Source organism: Heterocephalus glaber, unplaced genomic scaffold (genome assembly GCF_053883595.1).
Source record: "Heterocephalus glaber isolate CG9 unplaced genomic scaffold, H.glaber_assembly_v1.0 deba00001465, whole genome shotgun sequence".
In the NCBI taxonomy this organism is placed as follows: Eukaryota; Metazoa; Chordata; class Mammalia; order Rodentia; family Bathyergidae; genus Heterocephalus; species Heterocephalus glaber.
The window spans coordinates 13,777,403-13,798,480 of NW_028258312.1; the positions used below are offsets into that span (position 1 = coordinate 13,777,403).

Consider the following 21,078-nt stretch of genomic DNA (forward strand, 5'->3'; position numbering starts at 1 on the left):
GAACAAAGAAAGATAAGATTTGCAGATCAAAGTTCAAATATTAGTAATAGGTTTCTGCTTCTCACAGGGCTTAGGAACTCCGTTTATTTTATTTATTTCCTGTGAAAAAATGTGTGCGTGTGTGTATATGTGTGTTTCTGTGTGTGTACGTGTGTGTATTTGTTTGGAGAATCATCTGAAGCACTTGAGGTCCATCCTCTGTTTTTTAAAGCCCCTAACCCATAAAATAAAGGCAACCTTCTGTTGTTTTTATTTGTTTATATTGTTTTATTTGTTTTGCAGAGGATTAGGACTTTTGAGTTTGGAGTGGAATGAAAAAGAAAAGGACCAAAGAGGAAAATAAAGTAATTCACATATTGAACAGTATTCTGGAATTATCCTCAAGGGAAAATTTGGAGGGAGTTGCTTGAGACTAAGATATAAGTTGACTCATTATTTTGTCATTTCTCTCGCAAATTTAAAGAAACTGTGCTATAGAAAGTATAGATTCCAAAGTCAATCTGTCTCTTTTTTCTCTCTCGTTGTTTTGTTTTAAATTTTTTCTTTCTTTATGAACCAACTCAACACTGACTCCCTGAAGCATCCTGACTGAGATTTTATAAGTGGAAAGTAAAACTAACAATCAGAAGGGTTTCTTATTTCCCCAGGTATGACGGGTGTGTGGGGGTGTGTGGGGGTGTGTTAGCACTAATGAGAAAATTCCCTAAGCTTCCTTTAGAGCTCCTGTGTGCAGATTTAATAGTTGATAATAAGCAACATGGGAGTATTTTTACCTGGAAATTGGAAAGTAAATCTCCAAAGTATTCTATTTTAGTGTCAGCATAAAACAGTAGCAATTTTCTTTGATAGATTTATTCTTTCTAAGTGTCAACATATCCTTCCAAATCTTCGTTTAAATGGGATCTAGAAGTGATAAATGACTTGTCTAGAATTTTTCTAATTGCATGTAGTGCAAATTGGTTATTTAAACTATTATTTTTACATTTCTATAATTTATTTGTCCCTCTTAAGGATATGGAGTGATAGCTTTGATTTGAGAAATTCAAGATGTCAACATGTCAACATGTCAACGTGTGATCTAACATTTGCTGAGGAGTAGTAAAAGTTACATAATTCTAGCTTAGACTGATTAAAGTACACTTTATATTTAACTGAGAAAACGTGATAAACTTCTTTTCTATATTTATATTTGAGAAAGAGTTTTCTTTCTCCCTGCATTTTTTATCAGTTAGGTAAATATACCCAATGACTAATCTCAGAATACCACAAGAAGTTTATAAAATGCGTGTTACACTCCCAATCACATCTTGTTTTTTTAATAATTTAACATATGAATTTGAAATTAATAAGTGCAGCTAAAGTGACACAGCCAAGTTGATTGTATTGCAGAGATCCATTTTACCCTGGGATTTAGGGACACACGCACTCTAGAGCCAGATCTTTTTATTTCCCAGTTCCACCGTCCAGCAGCTCTATTACTTTAGACTTGCTCTTTATTCTCATTGCACCTCAGTTTCTTTATTGATAAAGTTGGTTTATAACAGTGCCACCATCATGAGAATCTCATTTGAGTTATGTGTAAGCCACTTGAAACTGTGTCTGGCACATACTAAATGCTAAGCAAGTTTTGGCTCTAATTAATGTGTCACTGAAAAACAGATTCAGTAAATTTTCCTTTGGGCAATTAAGAAAAGCTCATTTCTCTCTTAAGGTATTTTCCTATCTCCAGGCACCACCTCCTCTTTCTGCTCTTTTATTTAAGCTAATTATAATTGTTTCCAATAAACTATCTTGAAGTAAATAAAAGCTTTGGTTAGAGAAATAAATAGAAGACTGAGTGATCACATCCTTTGCCTTACCTTGATTTCAGAAAGCAGTCTGTTCCAGTTGTGTATTTTCCTTTCGATTGCTCTCTCTCTCTCTCTCTCTCTCTCTCTCTCTCTCTCTCTCTCTGGATTGAAGTCAACTGCTGTTTTTCTTTCCATTCTGGTGAAAACTAATAATAGATGAATATGTCTGATGTGTTTCCAGAAGGACTGTGTCCATTCAAAACTTGGAAGATTCAGTAACTCTGTATCAGTTGAAGGTATTTTCTACTTCCTTTTGCCATTTTATTTCTGAAATACTAATTGTTGAATACAGCAGCCATAAAAACCTTTGTCCATTTTTAAATTTCCCTTAATCTTTTTATGATAATGACAAGTTCAACTTCTGATGAGAAATTTACTATGAATAACAATTAATAAGCTTATTTTAATCACAGGTAATATCAGTATTTTGTGAAACAAATTGCCTAATTTATCCTTGATAGCATTGAACATTTTAAAATTTCAGGTAGCCATATTTATTTTGACTGAAAAACAGGATTTCTAAAATGTTAATATTTTTCTTGTCCATTTTCTTACTCTCAGCTATCTACATGTATATAAGTTTAACAATTTATTTATGTTTGAAAAAATGCACATTCTTTCAAAATAAATAGAGGGGCTCATGTGGCTCTCAGAATGTCTCTCACTTCCATGAATAATGGAATAATTCCATATCATAATCCAATGCATTCATATCTCTTCAAACAAGCTCTACTGACTGTACAGTTAAAGAAATACCATTTGCTAATAAATCAAATCCTGTGGTATCTGTCAAATTCATTGAGAACTTTTAGTACAATGGAACAAACTTAGTTTTGTGTCTTCGATGTAACATAATTATACCTTTAAAAATAAGAACACAATTGGAAGACTTCTCAGACCTAGTTTCTTCTTTCCTTTCCGTTTTGTCACTGTTTTATTGGTTTAAAAAATACCTCCAAAGCAAGAATGGTACAATTTTTATCTGAAATGTCTCCAAAAGCACAGGTGTTTAAGGCTTCATTTTCAGTGGTGTAATTAATGTTCACAGGTGAGGCCTAAATAGGTGATTGAATCATCAGAGTGCTAACCTCATCAATGGGCTGAGCCATTGGGCAAACCCAAATGGGTTAAAATGGGCTATCATAGTCTAGTTGGAGGAAGTAGTTCAGACAGGTGAGCCTTTGAGAGTTGTATCATTTCCTTGGCTTTGTCCTCCCTCTCTCCTTGCTGTCTGTCATGAGGTGATCAACCCACTCTACATACTCCCCTCCCTGTATTCTGATCTGTCTCAGATCCAAAGTAATAAAATCAAAAGACTGTGGATTGACACTTCAAAACTGTGAGCCCAAATCAATCTTGTCTCATTTAAAGTTGATTTATACAAGGTATCTTCATGGGGATGGAGAGCTGATTAACACAATTGATCAATTCTGTGAAGAATGACAAAGTGAGAGAGGAAAAAGCAACTAAGAAGAAGAATATATTAAAGCATTCAGAAAAGCAAAACCATTCAACTAAAATAAGTCCCATAATATACCTTTTATGAGTGTATTAATAATATCCACATTAGATATAAAGTTACAATCATTGCCACAAATAAGAATTTTTTAAAATATAAGATAGATAATGAAGAGGTTATACAAATGAAGATTTACAAAAAGCTAATTCCTAAAAAGTCTACTTTTTCCATGCCCCACAAACTAATGGTTGCCTTTTTTGTCCCTAAAGAATTTCATGTTTTCACATACCTTCATGTTTCTATCTTTTAATTTCAGTGAAAACAGACCTCATTGCCAGGCACAGTGGGATTTACCTCTACTCCTAGGTAATCAAGAGGCTGAGGCAGGGCGATCAGTTCAACTCAGGAGTTTGAGGTCTTCTTGAGACCCTTTCTAAAAAAAAAAGAAAAGCCTTATATATATTTGGATTCTATTTTATAATAAGTGATTTTTAAAAATTAACTTTATTGGTACATTTTAGGTATACATTATGATCACATTCATCATTGGGAATTTGTACCTGTACATGATGTATCTTAGTTCTTGTTTTTTCCCATTCCCCTGCCCTCCCTTCCACTCCTCCATCGCTCCCTACTTACAAATCTTCATTTCTGTATTTTCCTTTTTTTCTTGTATTTTTTTCTTCCCTTTGTTTCCTCCCCCCACTTCCCTTTCCCCTTTGAACTTTTGCTTCCTATTTCACATTATCTATTATACATTTTAGTCCTCATTTCCACTTTCAGTTTCTCACACCAGAGAGACAATTTGGTCAGTACTTACTCAAGATGACTTTCTAACACCTTCATTGTTCTCAAATTTTTTCATATAATTGAGCATATGCCATGTCCCAGGGACTTTGCTATATTTTGGGTACCAACTTGGAATCAACAGATGCAGTTATTATCTCACTTAGATAATTATATCAGGGTGAGGAAATTGCAATAAAAGATGCATCCAAGATAAGGAGAAATGAATGATCTGTGAGGGATCCTTTGACCAGAATGGATTTGGGGAAGTGATTTAAGTGTGCTCTGTGCTTGACTCTTTAGCACATTTGCTAAAGCTGAAATAATACAGAGCAGGTTAGCATGGGCCTTAGGCAAGGGTGACATGCACATCTGAGCAGTGTGCCATATTAAAACAAAACAGAAAAAAAAAGCTAGAGAAATTGATGCATTGATGTGAAAAAAAATGAATAAATATTTCAGGCATTAAAACAATTACACATTGAAACCAGATGATTTTTTGTATTTTTCTTTTGTGTAGTATCTGCTAACACCCATATTACACTTTCTGCCTGTCAGTAATTATTAAGGTGTTTTCACAGTATGGAAACAACTCTTTAGCTAGTTTGGGTATTACTCCCATTATCACATATGATGTAACTGAGAAATCTAGTAGTTAAGTAACTTGCCCAAGTGCACACAGCTAATAAAAGATAAGCCAGGATCTAAAACAAGCAGTTTGGTTTCATCATCTATACTCTCTCTTTGAAATCTCTACTACCTTGTACAGAGGAAGTATAGTAAAGTAAAAAGAATTTATTATCATATATATGTATTTTGTACCCCCAATAAATTCAGTGAATTTATTACAGAGACCAACTTACCATAGGTAGATAATACAAATCACCAGAAAGCCTGTGTACCATTTGTCATGAATCAGAAGTCAGCAGTAACACTAGGAATTCATTTCATTTCCACAAAGATTTATTGTTTTCTTCCCTGTACAAAGTTCTGTGATAGAAACTAGAGACACAAAGATAAGTTAGTTTTATCCTTTCCTTGAATGAATTGACAGGTTTTTTTTTCTGTAAGGTCATACATAAACAAATAAGAATGTATAAAACTCAGGCAAATACAATAAAGCGAACACCTGCATGCAATATGAAGATGAAGAATTTGCCTAGTTCACTTCTGAATTCACAGCAGTGTCTGACATTTGTTTGAAGATAGAATAAATAACTAAATATAACAATGTTATATCAAGAGAAGAATTTCTTTCATCAAGATAAATCAGGATATTTTGTCAAAAGGAGGCATTTGGACCCTGAATTACAGATTGGATTTCCTTACTGGAAGGTTATAGAACAATAGGAGCTATGAAATTTGAAATATAGAAGAGAAGGTGAAGAAAGGCATTAGAGTAGAAAAGTTAAAGCACTGAGTGAAAGAGAATTTACCTAAGAGTTTGATCAATATAAGATTCTTGAAGAACTTGAATGATGCAGCATTCTTTTGAAAATGGATATTCAGTGGAAGTTTTAAATAAAGAAGTGACAAGATCAGATTATAAAGTTTTACAATCAATGTAAATTTATATCTTATGGGGTAACTGGAATTTATACAAATATTTTAGAGGCTAATGTGTTAAACTTTGTGGAAATTAATGATAATCTAAAGTAGATCAAAATAAGCAAGAAAAGAAGAAAAGAGGGGAAAGAAGTTAGCTGAGGATGTATTAAATTTGTAGGATGCTATAATACATTTTAGTGCACTAACCTACATTAACTGAAAGAAGGCGAGTCATACTTTGAAAATAAGAACAATTTCCTTCATTTCAGCAATGGAGATAGGACATTTTTCTTCTTATTTTTGCAGTTTCTGTGGTCCAAAGCACGTTCGAAAATGAAACATCTGTGATACCAAAATATCTTCAATGAGAAAACATCTGTGATACTGAAATGTCTTTAATATTTTTTAAGTATTGGGAAGGCTTCCCTCAGGCATATGTCCCAGATTTTTAGATTTTAGTAATAATTGCAATGACTGTGAAGCCCCAACAGAGCCCCCAAAGAAAAACTAGTCCACGTGGAATTAATAAAGAAAAATGATAAAATCTAAAGTTTAAACTGATTTTTATCAAAGTTTCTGCTCTAAGTATAACAAAATACATCTAGTTAATCCAAATATTAAGTCTCTGATATTGCTATTCAGTATTTGTTTAAATAATATTTAAACATAAATGAACCAATGTCCTATAAAAAGCTATCATCTTGTAATATTTACATGTACTAATAAAAAATTTTTAAGCCAAAATACTTTCTGTTTAGAAATCACAGATAAATTATAGGCATTTTACAGAGGGAATATTTTAAATAAACCTTTGGTTCTAGATTCTGAGAATGTATTCAAATAGTTTTTACATAAAGATTGTCTTTATGTCCTAATTCTTATATTACTTATTCATCCCTGCTCTGCTCCTCAAGAAAAAATTCTATAGAAATTCTGTAGAATTCTATATGAAGATTCAGATGGAAAAAATTGTTTAAATAAAATACTTTGGTTTGGACCCGCATCAAAGAGGATGAGGCCTGAGTTATCTAGAGGCACTTTAGCTTCGACCTGGACTCCAACTGGATGGAAATGTGGAGCAGAAATGGTGGAAACACAAGCCCCGGTGAACATGATAAACTGGGATGGAGATAGGAAGGCAGTGGGGATGGACTGTGTATGTGCCTGAGTGGAAGTACAAGATAACAGTTCCACTTTTTGACCAGTTTTTTTTAATAATGATCATATAAAGTAAGGTTTATAAGAATTCTTTTAAGATGAGAATATTTGAGGCTCACAAAGAGTAAGAAACCTGTTCAAGTATCCAGATGGAAAGTGTATAGAATGGAAAAGTGTTTTACTTCCTAATGTGTAATGCGAATACTTTTATTGTTTCATTTAGGAACTTTTCTTGATCTGGCCTTGCCAAGGCAGTGTATATAGTCATTTTTAAGCTCATCAGCAGCTTTCTGAACCCCGAGTTGTGGGGTGGAGGTTGTCCGTTACACCGCATTAGGGATTATGGGCGTCTGGTCTTTGCTTATTCACAACCAGAACACCTGGCAAGCTGACTATCCTCAAAAGGAAGTGGTTGCTGGAGGAACAAAACAATAAATGAAAAAATAAATAATTCCAAAATTAATTTATCCTGATAAATATAACAATATAGGGTAACTAATGATCCACTGGTAAACCAGGAGATTCCATATCAATTAATATTCATGAAGAGAGTTGTCTGTGGATATTATATACAAGTTCCATATGTATGCACAGCTTGATTTACTTTGAGGCTTTATAGGTCTAAATTTTAAGAACTGACACATTAGTTATATCATGTTTTAGCAATTTTTTATTAAAATATGCATAGTTAAAATCTAAGTAAACATAATAAAATATAATATTTACATTAGAAGCCTTATGTAAGTACAATTATACACATATGATTATTTGCTTAATGCTGCATAGAAATGATTTACTTGTATCATTTTTGGAACTAATTTTTATTGTGCTTTCACAGATAGGCATCTTGTCTGTACACTTAGGCAAACACATGCACATACATAGACAAATACAACACAGCCATTCAAAATGATATTTTTGTCTACAAAACACAACATGAGTGGTCAGGTCATTCTTGATGATGCATCTTTGACTACCAAAGTCAAATGTTCATTAACATCTGAATGTTCATTAACATTCAGAGAGATTACAAGACATGAAATAAGTGTACTGATGGCTTGAAGCGTACCATGCATTCATAGGAATAAAACATTTGGGTAATACAGACTTTTGCCATGTATGTACAGCTCTTAAATTAGAATGAATTGTGTTTCAAAACTATGAAGTTCAAATAGGAGACTTTTGGCTGTTTTACTCAACAATTAATACTCTGTGCCAGACAGTGAAGCACTATACAAATTTCAACTTCTATAATCTCCGTATGAACCACATAAGGTAAATATTATCCCAATTGTTTTGACTTTGGAAAGAAGCATAATAAACTTAAATATCTGGCTGTGAAATGTGTAAAGCTCCCCCATTAACCAGTTGCTCAGAGCTTTAACCTCTATCCATTTGGCTGCAGAATATGCCCCAAACTACTGACGAATAAGATCTTGTTAATCTCTAGCACCTCTTATTTGCTTGCCACTCAGAATAGATCTTCTTACATCACGATTTTAGAAATGATAACAACACTCTGAGGATGGACAACAGACACACTTTATCTTCATTGTTGTGTATTTATAGCCAAAGACTGGAAAAATATTATGACTGCCCTCATTAATAATACAACATAAATAATAAGGACTTCACGCATCTTTGTTTTGTTTAGTTGTGCCTTAATAAAGCAGTTTTCCTTAGAGCAGCCACATGATGGTAATTCTAAAGTACACTGTGGGCACATCAAGCCTGTAGAGGTTAAGGGCAAAAGTCATTTGTTTTGTCAATTACCTTTTTTTTGTTTTTTGTCAATTATCTTATTCATATCTGATCTTCCTTTCCTCAGTTACATATGCATCACTGTCAATAGCTTTTGTTTTTCAATTTACTTTGAAACAGAATTAAGGCAAAGAATAAAAGCTCATATAAATGCAAAGATTTATCCAAGCATTCAGGCGGCAGTTAGGAGGAGCTAATGAAAAAGGGGATCAAAGAAGATACATGGTATCGCTTCTTGGCCTTTTGGCTAAGATGGAGTGGAGAGGATACATGGCTTACATTTGAGAGGGGATTGAGTTTATATTTTTACTTCATGTGGGGGATAAGAGACCAGGATGAAAGGATCAAGCCTAAAGATAATTACTTTAAGGGAAGAGAATGAGTGCTAGAGAAGGGGGCTCACAAAGTTCTGTAAGAGCTCCCAGGTTCTGTTGCTCCCTATAAATGCTGAGTAATTAGCATAAGAGGTCAGGGTGTAGCATTGGGGTGAGAACATTGGGGTGAGTGGTCATACACACATGATAGTCCTGTGTGCAGAATATTCACCTTCGTGAGTAAACATGTATGACTCCGGAGTTGTCTTGTTGGTACAATGCCTGTTCTGACACTCTTTAACGGTCACTGGATTATGTCTTTGGGTTCACATGTTGTCTATATCACAATTTATAATCGGTTCATAGTAGGTCACTTCAAAGACCTTTGTTCTTTTCCTGTTGTAATTATGATAATGACAATTCCTCTAAATCTAAGACTTACTAAGAAAATTTCACAGGAAACTGGGCCTTTGAAAAAGCTGAACACATCTCTTGTTAATAAGAAGAGGTATTTTACCTTTTCTGACTTGAACCAGTGCCTCTGGAGTAAGGATCTGCCCTATCCTATGCAAATTACAGATCTTCCTCTAGAATTCTGAAATCATTTAACATAAATTCTCATTAGGCAACGTACAGGATTAACCAGGAGAAGTGGTCCTCAATGCCTCTGCATTCCTGCAAGGAAGGAAATCTATAAGGTAATCCAGGCTTTTGGCTAAAGAGGAGGCTTTTCTGCAAAGATATATTTACAACTCTTAAAACTCAACCTGGTTCCATCTAACACAAAAACGGTTGAGTCCATTATGAGTAGCTTTCAGAGAGGTTTTTAAAGAAGTATAGCTTGTTGAGGCCTCAGAGAAAGTAAAGTAGAGACTTGGAACTTGCAAAACCGCACTGACAGGAGTAACAAAGTTGCTCTCTCTAGGTGGGTTCTCTCTGGGTAAATGGTCCCAGCAGCTGTGCTTGAGGCAGGAGGAGGAACCCTGAAAGCAGGCTGGAGGAACTCTCTTTATGTCAGCACATATCGCTTATTATTCATCAGCTCATTTGCCTTTTGCAAGGCAGTTGCCTTTTGCAGGCCCCAGTCAGTAATGTACTGGAAACATGAAAACTCATACAGTTCTGCATCGCCAACCCTCACTGGGAAGCAAAGCTTTCCTCAGGATAAGTAATTTACTTTCCAGTGAATGGGAGTAGACTCAGGTTTTGTAGCTGCAACCACAGATTTGCTTAGTTTGATGACATATCCCAGAACTATAAAGCATTTCTTTTTTTCTATTTCACTATGTACATCTGTATATACATAGATACGTGGGTATAGACATAGATTTCAGTTTGAAACTTGAATCACTCAAACAGTGTTTGTATCAGCTGTGTACATGTTGCTAATCCTGTACCTGGCACCCAGGCAGGGCGGTGCAGTAAAACACAGGACATTTGTGATCTTCAAAGACACTCCACACTGTTCTTGTAGAGCTCCAGAGCTTGCTGCCGTGAATGTCATTGCTAATTAAGGGAAGAAGTAGCGCGATAACAGTACATCCCGGATGTCTTAGTGTTGCTTGTGACCACACGTGCTGCTTGTCTCTGAGACCAGGGAGGGTCTGATTAAATACCAGGCCGACCAACTGTGAGGATACTCTCTGGCATCTCCCAGCTGCCATTCAGAATGTGAAATCCAGGATGTGACCTGTCAAGTTGAGCCACTTCAGAATACTGTGGCACTGCAGCTGTCACTGAGATAGACACATAAATCTCTAGAGGAAAACATTCAAACTGTTTCTATGGTAGAATGAATTCAAATGCAAAACTCCAGTCATATTTGAACATTTTTTTTTCCCAACAAGATAGTGGATGTTAAATATGCAGATGAATGGAATTGACCTCCATACCCATTCTTGTCCTTGATTGCTCTGCATTTTCTGGAGGCAGAATTCTCTTAGTTTGTGTTAGAGAGGGACAGAGACCATTTAGAACCCACACAGATTAAAGCCATGCAGCTGCTAGTTCCTGAAAACAAGGCAAAGCTGTTATAGATCCCCCAAGGCATTTCAAAGAGATGTTGTCACCACCTAGGTTTAAAAGAACTATTTTTATATTTATTCCTTGATATTTAGATATTTATATTTATTACTGCAAAATTATACAGAAAAAATTAATAATAAAACTTGAAAACTTCTAACTTGTAGTATTAATGTCAACAGAAATCCAGTGAATAAGATTAGGGGTTATATAAGCATTTTCTCAGGACAGAATTAATATTCATGTTTAGAATGGTATGTTCAAATCAGGAGAAATGAAGCAATTTGAGGATCAATTCATTTTCTTTTAACTGCAGATTAAAAATTCCTGGAACACACTGGAGGTATGGCTCAGGAGTAGAGCATTTGCCTAGCAGGAGTGAGGCCCTAGGTTCCATCACCAGCACTGAATCAAACAAAACAAGAAACTGTTCTTAACATGTATGAACTAGTTTTACTTTCAATTAAACTTGTTTTTTTATTCTTGATAAAACTGATTCTAATACATTTCATAGATAATCTCATAATAAACAAGACATATCTTAGTCAAAATTATATCTGGAGTTTTGTAGCCCTCAACCAAAAGATTTCACCCATTAACAGCAAAAAGAAAATGAGAAGCATTTCAATTAACACTACAATAAAAATCATAATATCCCAAACTACTTTTCGGCTTAATATAATAATGTCATCTATGTATTCTGACATTTATTTAATTCTGATATATCTATGAGATATATGTGTGTTTATATAGTCACATAGTAAACTGTATATATGTATTTATATGCACAAAACCTGTATATAACATTTAAGTACATAAGTGACTATATGTTTCTATATTATGAATAGTTACATATGTAAAAGTAATGTGTGACAACATATATATTAAATAACCATAGTTAAAAGTACACCTCTAATATATCGGTATTCATTTTGTTAATTAGAATGAAATGTCCAGTTACTTAAAGGTAATTTGTATCAATTTGTTTCACTAGTTTATCTCAGAAAATCTTGAATCCACTAATTCATTAATTTATTTGACAAGTAAGTTCATTCTTTGTAAAACTATTCAGTAGATAAGTGCTTATAGTTTGTGTGTATATAAATTCAGAATTTATATATTCCAAAATACTTATAAGCCATCGCTGAACTATGGAATAACCTTGAAACCTTCACACGTGTCATTTCTTCATTGAACGGTGGCAGATTTTTTGTCCTGAACACCTATAGTATTCCCCAGATGGCTCAGCCATCATCACTGGCAGATCATGAATAATATTTTAGCTTGAACAGATGCAAGCAATTTGTATTTTTTCCCCTTTCTGAACCAGCTTTGTTTTGATGAATCAACTGGAAATTGAAACTTATGTAGAACTTCTGTTTGTAAAAGACGAATGTTTTCCCACACTGGAATATGTAGGCAGCTCTTAAATACAGACAAGAGGCACAGAGCAGGGAAACTAGACAGGGTATGTGACAAGAAAACATTGGAAGATCATCATTTAGTATTCCAGTGTGGACCCAATTTCTTTGGTCTATAGAAGTGCATATAAAAAACAGATTTATATTGCTGCAAACCAATCAAACTTTCATCAAGTAACCTGTGTTTTTCTCTGGTGAGAATATTTTTCGAGAGAACTAGTTTTGGAAATACAGGAAATGGTGGAGTGTTTTTTTCCTGACAAGGATATGTTTACTCTGTTATATTTTATATATTTATACAAATTATAATTATATTTTGACCCAAATACAGTCAACGCAAACTAAACCTTTCTGACAAGGATTAAAGAAGGCTGTCAACATGCTACAAGTTAGTTAAATGACCTTTGTTTAAAAACATGATAAAAGATCTGGGCACAGTGACACATGTCTGTAGTCCAAGTTATTTAGAAAGCTGAGGCAGGAAGATCACTTGAGCTCAGGAGTTTGAGACTGGTGTGTTCAACATAGTAATACCCATCTGAAAGAGCAAAACAAACAATTCCCAAAATGTTTCCCTAAGATACATCTTGATTCTACAGATAGAAAAAACGTTTATTTATACATTGATATCTTGTTTGTAAACATAATTTTCTTGATAATAACAAGTTGCCAAGCCTAACACACAACTGAATGTCAAGATTATTAACTATCATGAACTTCCAGTGTGGGTTACTGACAGGATAATTTTTTCAGAGAAAGAGCAGTCATAGTGAGTATTCTTACCTTTCCTTAAATTCAGGCCTATGAGAACAGTCTGAATGCAATTAGTCTACGACAGAGGAATCTGAATTATTGAATGCTTGAGAATTTGGGAACTCCAGATGCTACCGAAAGTATTTAATCACAGAAGTAGAAATGATCCGAGATAGCCATAAATACCCTTCTTATTTCTGTACTCCTCACATCAACATCACTGATTTAGAAAGTTTAATATTAATACTATTAAATATAATTAGGTAGAATTCATAGACCATCCTCAAAGTTTTTTTAACCCTTGCTCCCTTCTGAAAACATGAAATCTCGTGTCCTTCTTCAATGATATTTAAAATTTTTTAAATAAGTTCAATAGTGTGATGAACTCAATCGAAACAACTGTAGTTGTTATGCTTTTACTACTTCTACTCCATATGTATATATGTGGCTTTTTCTTCAGTGAATAATCACTCACTCTAGCAAGCTGATCCAAGACATTGTTTGCCAGATCTCATGTATGGAACCATGTGGAGGAACTCTAGGTATACTCACTCCACTGTTTTTCTGAGGAACTGAACCAAAAGTTCAGTCAATGTAAGGTGGCTTCCATTGGTTCCTTCTCCTCTTTTGGATTGTATCATTTAATGTTTATTAGTTATATAAATCAGTTCCTTAATTCCTGAGTTTGTCTTGATAGCCAATTGTTAGACCAAAACTGAAAAGGCTTTTTACCATCTGTACAAAATGAAGGACCATCTGGACACCGCCTTCAAATTTTAAAGGTTTCCAGTCTTATTCTGCTTTGAATTTCATTTACTCTATTTGAAACAATATATATTAAGATACCAACTGAGATACCTGATAGCTGTTTTATTAAACACGATTAGATGTCCAGTGTAAGATTTTGTAATACTTTAAATTTAATCTTTCTTTTTCCAGTATTTAAGTGGAAGTTACTCACCAGTATTCTCTACTCATTTCCTGAACCTCTACATTTCTACCATTCATCTCTTGCTTTCTGTACTCTACATGTATTTTGTGAATTATGAAAGTTTATACAAAAAAATTGAGTCAGCATACAAAACAATTTTACTAGCAGAATGTACTAGCAGAGGGAAACAGATAGCTAAGTATATCGTATACATGCTTTATAGACCAACTTGCCTTCAGATATTTCGCCCAAGTAGTACTGATCATCGAACAAGTGATTTGAGATGCTTTCTTATGGAAATATTCTTACCGAACAATAACAACAAAAAGTGATTTCAATCACATTTTCATTTTAAAGAAAATTATGTTTCACTTTTAAGGTTTATTGTTATGCAGTCTAAGCTAATTATCATCAACTTATATTTTATTTCCCCAGAGACTTAAAAAAAGTTTGTGACTCTCATTGCTGAATTTCTATTATATCAGTGTAGTCAAAGGAAACCAAATTATATGAAATAAATTGGTTTCTTAGACAGTGATTTAAATTTATGTGCATTTTATGATTTCTATATTAAGTTGAATTGTATAGTTAACATTCAGGATCATACCTCATGATTTTTCTCTGCTTTTTAAAATTGATCAAGTACAAAAAGTAAAGTAACATTGTTTTTTTTGTTTCATTTGTAGGGTTTTTTCCCAATAATTTTCAAGCCCTAGTTGTATATGTAGGCAGTAATCCACTAAAGTTTTTAAGCAAAAATGAAAGGTATACTACACTGAACTCATATTCATGAGCTGACTATTATAAAAGCATGTGCATAGGTAATGGGATTGAACTTTTGTAATGTAGATGTAGCAACATGATATATTAAATTTCATATGTATAAAGATTTATAATTCATTGAATCATCTGTACAGTAGCTTTCAATTCCTTCAGCATTGCAGATGTTAAGGTGTCTTAACCTAATTTACAAAGCAGAAATCTGAAACACAGACATGTGAATGACCAGCCAAGCCCCACAACGTAAAAAAGAGACAGAGCTCACTCTTTGCTATTTGATTTCATTGTAAATTCAAGGATTTTCCCTTGTGACAAAACTGTCAAGTTAGTCAGCACAATAAAATATATTTCATTCTTCTGAAATAAATTTTCCATTTCTCTTATTGAAATTATAGTACTAAGTGATTGTTATAACTTACTTACATAAATTATGTATAGTTATAGATAGTGAAAAAGTGAATAATCTCCATTTTGTGTTCACTATTCATTTTTCTTAGGATAAATATTTTTCAGTTTTGCAAACCTTTTAATAACACTAAGAGAAAATGTTTGATCCATAAATGTAGTTCTTTACCAATGTAAGATATTACAAACTCAGTGTTACATTTTTAATATTACAGCTTTTTTGGTATGTAATTGACATACTGTACCACTTATCTATTTAAATTATAAAATGAATTGTTTTTAGTTTATTGGTAGACAATTTAGAACACATTCTTCATTCCCCAATTCTCGTGAACCTTCATCTATAGACACCATTAATTAATTTTCCGTCCATGTATAGCATTCTATTCTAGACATTTCCTATAAATGGAAGTACATAAAGTGTGTTTTGTGTAATTGCCTTCTTTTATTTACTATTTTTTCAAGTTTCATCTCTGTTGTAGCATGGATCAATGCCTAATTTTTTTATTATGTTACTCTATTGTAGAAATAATTTTTATGTTTCTATTGTAGAAATAAACCCCCTTTTATTTATCCATCTATCAATTGATAAAAATGTGGATTGCTTCTGCTTTTAGCTGTTCACATTAATGTTGATACAAATATCTATATGCAAGTTTTTGGCTAGGCATAGTATTTGAGTTCTCCTAAGTATTGTCCTACAGAGGTTAAAAAAAAGTAAAGTCAGATTTTACTCAGTAACTACCTCAGTAGGGGAAAAGTGACCTCAGATATGCCAAATACACTTTGGAATACAGCAAGGAGATTTACAGCCAAGAAGATGAGTGAGGCGTGAAAAATTACTGAGACAAGACATCTGGAGTAAAAGGATTCTAACAGCCCTAACAAAATTCTTCTCGCTGAAGACAGGTAAAAGTCTAGACACCAGAGTTGGGGAATAAATAAATTGATTATCAGATATGGGTAGATATCATTGTGTAGGAGAATCTCACTAAACTGGGTTAGTAAAATTTTTCCTAAAATTAGACTTAGCAAGTGTGGACATAGAAAACCAATATTGAGGATTAATTGAGGATCAGGCTTATGAGAGTGTAAGTTAAGTTTGGCAAAGGAAAGAATGTTTGTCAGTGTATACCTGGGAGTACAATTGCTTACATCATATGTTAGACTTTTGAGAAATCACTAGAATGTTTTTCAAAGAGGCTTGACCATTTTGCTTTCCCATCAGGAATGCACGAAGTTCCAATTCTACTATCAACCTTGATTATTTGAAGTTTTGATTAAAACTATTCTGTTTGGGATGAAATCATATTTCATTCTGGTGTTGACTTGAAATTCCCTGATGGCTGATAATGTTGGACATATTTTCCTGTGCATTTTGATCTTTTATGTATCTTTTTTAAAAACTTCTATTCAGATCATTATTATTTTTTTTTAAATTTGGGTTGTTTGACTCAACTTAATTGTAAACATTATTTACCTATTTTGGAGTTTAGTTCTATAGTAGGTATATGATTTACTAGTATATTTGCTCACTCTGTGAGCTTTTGTTTAACCTTTTAATTTTGAAGCAGTCCAATTTATCTATTTTTTTCTTTTCTTGCTTAAGCTTTTGTTGTCATCTCTAAGAAAATTTAGCCTAAGGGCACAATACTTTTATATTTTGTATTTCTTCTTAGAGTTTTAGCTCTTAAATTTAAGTATATGATCCATTGTAATACTTGTAAATGGTGTGATAAAGAGGATAGAATTGATATTTCTTTAATACATCTTAACTGAATAATACAAGAAACATCATAACAAAGGAAAGTTGCAATTATGGGTTGTTACACAAGTACTTGATTTAGTTGTACTGTTTTTATCGTCATTGTTTTTCATGGCAAAGAATAGTGTATTTCACATTGTCTTTTCAGCTGAATTTCTTATTTTTAGAAAATTCTCTAAAGTCACGTTCTTCCGTTCAACAGCAATTTATTAAATGTGGCTTATACGTTAGTAGAGTCTGTCTAACAATATGTCAAAGATATCAACATTGACTCTAGACAAAAAAATGAAAAGAGAGGAAAAAGCATTGATTCCATTAGATTGGCATTTCATAAAATAGAAATGATAGAGATGAAAAAATATTAATAAATTTGACTTAATGAAAAATATCATCATAGGGCCCTTCACAGTGTCAATGGTAAGAATTTAAAATTATCTTCTAATTAATCTTTTGCAGCAGGATTTACAGGAGTAGCATTCCTGGTGACAGGAAGGTGATTCAGAATCCAAGGCCTCATCCCTGCATTGCTCTGAGTCCTTCCTAGGGCTTTCCCTTGGCTTCAACTCCCATTAATTCTCAATTTATATGATCTAGGAAAGCCCTATACTTAGTGATAAATTTATGCTAGGGACACAGCCATTTTTTAAATGGGCAGTCCCTTCAGCACCTGAAACTTTATGCAGAAATAAAATAGTCTAAATGTAACTAACCTCTTATGTATTAGTTTGATACTTGCTGGGAAAGCTTTAAAGAACTATTAAGAATTTGCTTATGGCTATCTTAATTCTATTTCTTCACTTGGCTTTGAGAACTCAGATGTTTAGTTTGGACACTTTGCAGGCAAAATAGTTTACGTTATTGAATAGAATATAGATCACATTTGTTGGCTCTTGCTCCTGTGGAAATGGATTTTAGCACAACTCCTATCTGGGAGGTTAATGGAACCTGACATTTACATAAACTTGGCATATCCATTTATAAATAGTCCAAATAAAGCAGTAACAAGATAATTAGGCTGTTAGAAAAGCTGTTTACAATTTGTGATCATAGTAAAAATAGATTTTTTTGAGAAAATGTCCTTTTTTGGAGGGGGGTGAGTAATTACAATCTCAAAATGACCAATTGGACTAAATGTAAATATAAAGGTAAAATTTGCATGGTTGAACATCGTCTGTCATTTTCATCTTCCAGTAGCTAACCTATTTTTACTGTTTTGGGGTTACCTACATTCAAATCCTTTTCTCTCACATGGATTTTTATTTCATTATAGGACTCTGTGGCCTTATGATACATGATTACAGAGCTACCTTTCAATCTTAGGAATAGAATGTATCATTTATATAACTTTTAATTTTCAAAAACCAACTTGCTCTTATAATTTAGTGAACCCCACTTAACTCTCTCATCATGCTTCTGAAAACCACCCTTCTTTGGTTTCCAGTATTTCACTTTTTGTACATCATTACATCCTCATTCTGGAAGTTTTGGTTATGTGTTCCAGTTTCCTTTCAAAATTAAAATAGAATGAAATAAAAAAACATTAAAACTGGTGATATGACACCAGTTATTTTAGTTTATTTTTAATAAAATACTACCTTTTCCACTGCTTTCCTGCTGTTGAATATTGAAATTGTCAAATCTTGAATATGTTCTATTTTAGTAACACTACACTTCTCTAAATTACCAACAAGCAAATAAATACAAATTAAATTCACAGAGTGTATCCAGCATTGTGTTAAATATCATCAGATACAAATAGAAGCATCACTCATCTCTCTTCTATTTTCACTGAATGATAACATTAGAATTTTCTACAAATATATAGTGAATCTATCTTTAAAGAGCTGAACTTACACCCTACACCTCATTTTCTGCCTTTAATAGTGAGGTAAGCAACTAATACTCAGAAATTTTTGTTAAGGAAAATTTACTGATTGAATTCTCTTGTTCCACATCTATTGTGATATGAGCAAGGAAGAATATTTTCAGCCTCTTTTCTGCTGCCAGTATTTGCTGCAGCTGCCTGGTGCATCTCTTCCAAACTAAACGTTTGCCAGCGTCAAGCTGTAAGGTTGAAATCTGCAGGGTGGGAAATATTTACACCACAGAAAATGACAAGCACTGCGAATCATTAGTGTAGTCTACTCCCTGCCACTGTCTGCTGTTAAACTTTTGTGCAATACGATTGTACAGCTGATTGATGGGGCAGATTTATTTGTTGAGCTAGAGATCCACCTTTATGAAGTACAGATGATATTCATTATATAAATAGCATTTAATGTATATTATAAAATTTTATGAGGATTATTGAAAAGTACTTTGAAACTGTATAAAATAGAACCGTCAATATCTCAATAGCACAAATTATTTGTTGATTAATAAAATATGAGAGGCACTTTGTATGATTTAAGGCTTAACAATCAATCTGACAATGTTTATAGCCACATAAAAGAAAGGGGTGATATTCAGAGCTAAGGGCAAAGCTGGTTTCCTACAGTAGATATCAAGTCCATATATATTTACTAATTTGAATATGGGGATTGTTCTATACAATACATTACTCCCCAGTGATTGTTTTAATCAGTTCTATACACAGTAGTATCCCTAATCCTTTCTCCATTTCAGGAGTCCTAAGCCTCTGATACATTAAGCCTGTAACATTGGTAAAACATTACATAGTAAGAAGGCCTTCCACAGAAAAGACTTCCTATTTTTTATCTCCTACTTAATATAGAGCTCTGCATACAAAGGGCACATAGAAAAAATATTGATAAGTGACCTCTTGAGGTTACAAATTTCTGTTTTAATTTTAATGAGAGTTCAAAATACTTCAGGAAGCCCTATTCATATCTGCAGGGAAATTCTTACCCTTTGATATAATGTCTCTGCCTTTGGCATTTGCAATGTGGTTAAGTAAATTACATATTAAAACCACAAAATGATCTTCTGACTTCAAATACTTTGAGAGTTTACATTAGAAAAAGTGAATCTAGTATACTGGTCAGATCTTACTTACCTTTCAAATAAAAAGTCAAAGAAGTTCCCTACGTGATATACATCACTTTTGACATCAGCCTGTTCATCACCATACCATATTAATTTTCCCAGCCACTGCCTCTATGTTGAAAATGGTCTCAACGACTTGCTATTCCAAACTGAATGTTCCTGTGAGGTTGAAAATTTCAATTCCTTGTTAGTTGAAATTGAGATTACAGCCAGATAGATGCAATTGAAATTCTGCTCCTGTCTCATTTTCAGTGGTGGCTAGAATCTAATACAATCTTCCCCTTGCATGTGATATTGGCAACACTAACAACAGCAACAACAAAATGAAAACAAATATATTAAATTTATTGTATTTATAATTAGATAATGTTTAAAGTTGAAGAAAACTCATACTCTTTCCCCTTTTAGTTGTTTTCATATAAGATCATGTCTTTAGGAAATGAGTACTCTGAGAGTATTGGAAAACCCCTTCCCTCTGGAGTTGATGATTCACCTGAGGGAGTGCATGCTTCTTCAGGTCTGCAGTTTGGCAACAATCCTAGATTTAAACACTTTCAAGCATTTTATTGTTTTGTACACACACACTATAAACTGTTTATAAGCCATCTTACCTATTTAACAAGATGTTAAACTGCCTAAGTGATGAACTATTTATCAATTATTCTACAATTATGTTTTAGTTTTGTTCTTGTTGCTATTCTTATGTTGTTTGAGGTAATATTTTTTAATTTGCTTTAATACAATGTGATTTTTGCCATTGAGGCTGAACAAGTCAGCTTGTCTAATGGAGTTTAAATATTTATTTGGAGCTTTAATTGGAATATTTGATATTTTGAAAATCTATAAGCATAATTTTAAATTTAAAATTTTTTTTCTGGGGGGACTACTTAATCTGCACCCAATTAGTGTGGCTTTTGCAATCATATTTAGCCTTTTTGAGAGGATTCTATTCAGTATATTTTATGTATTTGATACTATTTTATTAAAATGTGAGATTCAAGAGAAATATTTACCTACATTCCAAGTCCCAAAACTATTTTTTTATGATTGCAAGGATAATCAGGAAAAGAAGATAAAAGCACGTAATTTTCTAAATGCTTAAAATATTTTTTCAGTATT

At 33.2% G+C, this 21,078-nt stretch overlaps 1 protein-coding gene and 1 non-coding gene across 3 annotated transcripts in view; both read left to right on the top strand.

Moving 5' to 3' along the window:
* The window catches only part of St8sia4 (ST8 alpha-N-acetyl-neuraminide alpha-2,8-sialyltransferase 4), an 88,235-nt gene that overhangs the window by 62,657 nt on the left and 4,500 nt on the right, over positions 1 to 21,078 (top strand). The window lies entirely within an intron of this gene.
* LOC147826579 (U6 spliceosomal RNA) lies at positions 4,383 to 4,489 on the top strand. The gene has a single exon (XR_015439015.1). It is a non-coding gene; the product is annotated as a U6 spliceosomal RNA (small nuclear RNA).